The sequence below is a fragment of the Eriocheir sinensis genome, chromosome 58, assembly GCF_024679095.1.
Source record: "Eriocheir sinensis breed Jianghai 21 chromosome 58, ASM2467909v1, whole genome shotgun sequence".
NCBI classification, from domain to species: Eukaryota; Metazoa; Arthropoda; class Malacostraca; order Decapoda; family Varunidae; genus Eriocheir; species Eriocheir sinensis.
In genome coordinates this window covers 6,923,326-6,927,677 of record NC_066566.1, presented here as the reverse complement: position 1 = coordinate 6,927,677, position 4,352 = coordinate 6,923,326, and the positions used below count along the sequence as shown (strand labels likewise).

Genomic DNA, 4,352 nt, shown 5'->3' with positions numbered 1-4,352 from the left:
AGGAAGAAGAGAAGGAAGAGGACTAAAATGATAGACATGGTTGGTTCAATTTTAGGAACATCAGTTGTGTGTTATATCCACCACCACTACCACCACCACCACCACCACCACCGTCCCTGTGACTTGTAGAATCTCCACCATCACCACCATCATCATCACGGCCCTCCATCTCCACTCCCTCCCTCCCTCCCTCCCTCCTTTAACCAATCCTCTTTCTCCCTCCGCCAGTGTCTCCCAACTTCTCCCTTTTTTACCTTCACTGTCCTCCCTCTCTTCTCTTCTCCCTCTTCCTGCCTCTCCTGTCTCCCTTTTCATCCTCCCATTTTTTTCTTTGTTTATTGTTTCGCCTCTGTCTCCCTTTCTTCCCTTTCTCTTCCTCTCCATTCCATTTCTTCCTTCCTCAACAACCCCATCCTTTCTCTCCCATTGTCTCTCTCTCTTGCGTTCCATTCCTTTATACCTCACCCATTCCTCCCCATTCCCCCTTTCTCTTCCCCTCCATTCCATTCCTTCCTTTCTTATCATCGCCTTCCCATTCTCCTCCCATACCTTCCCTTCCTTGCTCTCCATTCCTCACCTTTCCGCCTCACCCGTTCACCCTCCCCCCTCCCAACGAGCCGGGCGGAGCAGCCATGAACGGAAGCCAGAATGCAAACATCGTATGGGTGGGTGGCTTGGCACTGTCTGCTCCCCTCCGCATACACGCCGCGGGGTTTTTGTGTGGCTCGTGTAAACTGCCGTGTTGACCAACGTACACCTTCACGCCACTGTAACAGGGGCTCGCGGGCTGCCTACCATACCTACCTACCTGCCTACCTACCTGGCTACCTCGAGGCTGCTACGTGGCGCGATACCAGGATGGCTTGTAGATTGGACGGATGACGAGATGGCTGACTTACTGGTTGACTGTCTAAATGACCGATTGACTGACTGGTGGATGGCTGACAAGGTGGGTGGCTAGCTAGACTGACCAGGCTGACTGACTTGGTGGTTGATTGACTGGATGACTGGATTGAGGACTAGGTGGATGGGTGACTGATTGACTGGTTGACTTACTGAGTGACTTGGCTGACTTGTTGGATGGGTGGCTGACTGGCTGGATTACTGACTGGCTGACTGACTTGGTGGATGACTGACTGACTGACTGATTGATAGCTGACTAGGTGGATTACTGACGATATAGCTGGCTGGCTGACTGGCTGGTTCGTTTACCGGCTACCTGTTTCGATACTTGGCTGGCTTTCTGGCTGGCAACATGTCTATACCTTGCTATCTAGTTGGCTGCCTGGCTCTTAGTACTTGGCTATGTGAGTGATTTTTTAGCTTCAGTGCTACACTTTTCCTTAATTTCCTTTCCTTTATAGCATCAAAATAGTCATCTTTTTTTTTTATACGCGTCATTTTGTGTGTGTTTTATTTTAATGTTCGTTTTCTATTCCTTCTGTTTTTTTCTACTTAATATCTGTTTCTTCCCATATTATTTTTTTCTTTTTCATTCAAGGCTTTTCCTCTTTCTCCTCTTTGTCCTCCTTTTCCTCGTCCTCCTTACCCTCCTCCTCCTCCATCGTGGCCTCCTTTCCTACCTCCATTTGTGTTCCTTCCTTTCCTCCACCACCACCACCACCACAAGGCCCACACTCTCTCCTCATGAATCTCCCTTCCTCCCCCCTCCCTCCCTCCTTCCCTCCAGCCAAGAGATGCATATGGGAGGGACAGAATCTTGTCTCTCCCTCTCTCCCTTTCCTCCTTTTCCATTCAGTCGGGAGATACATATGGAAGGGACTGACTCTATCTCTCTCTGTCTATCTTCTTTTTCTTCTTTTTTTCTTCATCATCTTCCTTTTCTTCTCTTCCTCCTCCTCCTTCCCATCCGGCCAAGAATTGCATGGGGAGGGGGAGAGGGCATGGAAGAAACTGACTGAATCTTCTCTCTTCCTCCCTCCCTCTCCCTTCCCTCCCCTCCCCCTCGCCCCCCAAAGACCAGTTCTCAACCCGCATCATAAATCGCGCCCTGAACACCCGGGTCTCGGACAATTATACCGCCACGCAGGTGATAATTGATTGCCGTTTACCTGCCAGGAGAGGTGCAGCCCGGGAGGTGTGTTGGGCAGCTTCTTCCTCCTCCTGCCCCGTCCTGCCGCTGCCCCAACTCTGCCTCCCTCCCTTCCTCCGTGCTTTCCTCTCTCACTGCCTGCCTTCCCTTCCTTCCTTTCTCTCCTTTATTTTTCCTCGCCAGCCTTCGTTTTTCTCCTCGTCGTCCCTGTCCGTTTTCCTCTGCCTTCTCGTCCCTCCTTCCCCTCTATTCCTACTTTTTTTTTTCCTTTCTTCTCTTCGGCAGGCTCCGTTTTCCTCGCCACTGCCTGTTTTCCTCCCTTCCTTCCTTTCTTTATTTTTTTTAGCAGTCTCCGTCCTCAGGTTGCACTCCCTCACAACGCCTCCGCCTCCTCGGCCTCCTCCCCTCCTCCCTCCCTTCCTCCATGCCACCTTGACTCCCTTCCTCCCCCCCCCCCCCTCCCCTTTTTCTTGTGTTTGTTTTTTGTAATCCTGTTTGTGAGTTGTTTCTTGTTTTTTTTTTTCCTTTTTCATTCGTTCGTTTGTTTGTTCGTTCCTTCCTTTCTTTTTTCCGTTTCCTTCTTTTCCTCCTCCTGTTCTACTTTCCTTTTCATCCTCTTTTTTTATGTCTTCCTTCTCCGCCTCTTCCTGCTTCTCTACTCCTCTTGCTATTTCTCCTCCTACTCGTCTTCCTCCTCCTCCTCCTCCTCCTCCTCCTCCTCCTCCTCCTCCTCCTCCTTGAGCTGTGCGTCTGTTTTTCTTTCCAAGTCTTGCACAAAATTTTGAGTTACATTTCAGCTCATTCCTCTCTCTCTCTCTCTCTCTCTCTCTCTCTCTCTCTCTCTCTCTCTCTCTCTCTCTCTCTCTCTCTCTCTCTCTCTCTCTCTCTCTCTCTCTCTCTCTCTCTCTCTCTCTCTCTCGTGTAGCCTGAAATGGATCGCCTCTTCCATTGTTCTTCTGTTCGTCTTTTTTTCGCATTCCTCTTTTCATTCTCGTCCGCGTCGCGTCGCATTCCATTACGGTTCGTTGGCAGCGAGAGAGAGAGAGAGAGAGAGAGAGAGAGTTGACCTTTGTGATGAGACGGTTGGCGTATATACGTAGAATCACTTATTTTTTTCTTTGAGAGAGAGAGAGAGAGAGAGAGAGAGAGAGAGAGAGAGAGAGAGAGAGAGAGAGAGAGAGAGAGAGAGAGAGAGAGAGAGAGAGAGAGAGAGACCAATCCTTCACCATCACACACACACACACAATGCAACCTAAAAATATTATAAAAAAAATAAATAATAATTGTGAATCTGCAATATGAATCAATGAAACTAACGAGACGAGACTCCGAAACACGCTTCATCAGTTTCAGACCCTACCCTCCCCCTCCCCCTCCCTCTCCCTCCCCTCCCCCTCTTCCTCCCCTTCACTCTCCCTTTCCCCCTCCTTCTTCCCCTCCCCATCCCCCTCCCCTTCCCTCTCCCTTCCCCCTCCCCCTCCCCAAAAAGGAAAAGGTCAGTTCAAGGTCAAGAATACCTTTTTTTTTTTTTTGCATCGTCTTTTTACTTTTGTCGTCCAATGCTAGAGAGAGAGAGAGAGAGAGAGAGAGAGAGAGAGAGAGAGAGAGAGAAGATACATGTGTGAAGAGGAGAGTGATAAGCGAAGGAGTGAAGGGTGAGGAGTGACGAATGGGAGGGAGAGAGAATGATGAATGAAGGAAGTAGGAAGGAGAATGATGGATGGGAGGAGAGGAAGGTGATGAATAAGAGAGAAGAGCGAGGATGAAGAAATATGAATGAGAAGAGAAAGAGAAAAAAAAAAGGAGCATTTGAAGTGATAAATGGGAGGGAAGAGGAATGACGAGAGAGAGAGAGAGAGAGAGAGAGAGAGAGAGAGAGAGAGAGAGAGAGAGAATGCTTGGGGGTTCTCTTCAAAAGTTACCTCCTCCTCTTCTCTCTCCTATTTTCCTCCTCCTCCAAGTCGTCTATGACACACACACACACACACACACACACACACACACACACCTTTCGAGTGTTTGATTGTTTGCTGTTTGCCTTCCCGTTCAGAGCTAATTGTTTACTTTTCCAGACTTACCGAGAGAGAGAGAGAGAGAGAGAGAGAGAGAGCGTTACATAATTCAACATTACTAAGGAAGATAACATTGAAAAAGACGGACAGATAGACAAATTATCAGGATGCCAGCGACGACGAGGAGGAGGAGGAGGAGACAAACTACATATTTCTCTCTCTCTCTCTCTCTCTCTCTCTCTCTCTCTCTCTCTCTCTCTCTCTCTCTCTCTCTCTCAATGGCGACC

The 4,352-nt window shown here is 48.9% G+C and overlaps 1 protein-coding gene across 2 annotated transcripts in view; it reads left to right on the top strand.

Moving 5' to 3' along the window:
* LOC126985102 (uncharacterized) overlaps nt 1–3,078 on the top strand; it is a 71,348-nt gene extending 68,270 nt beyond the window's left edge. For both annotated transcript variants that reach the window (XM_050839556.1, XM_050839555.1), the window contains exon 3: nt 1–3,078. This exon is cut by the window's left edge. The gene's annotated coding sequence lies outside the window, so the exon portion shown is untranslated.
* The last annotated feature ends 1,274 nt before the right edge of the window (nt 3,079–4,352 follow it).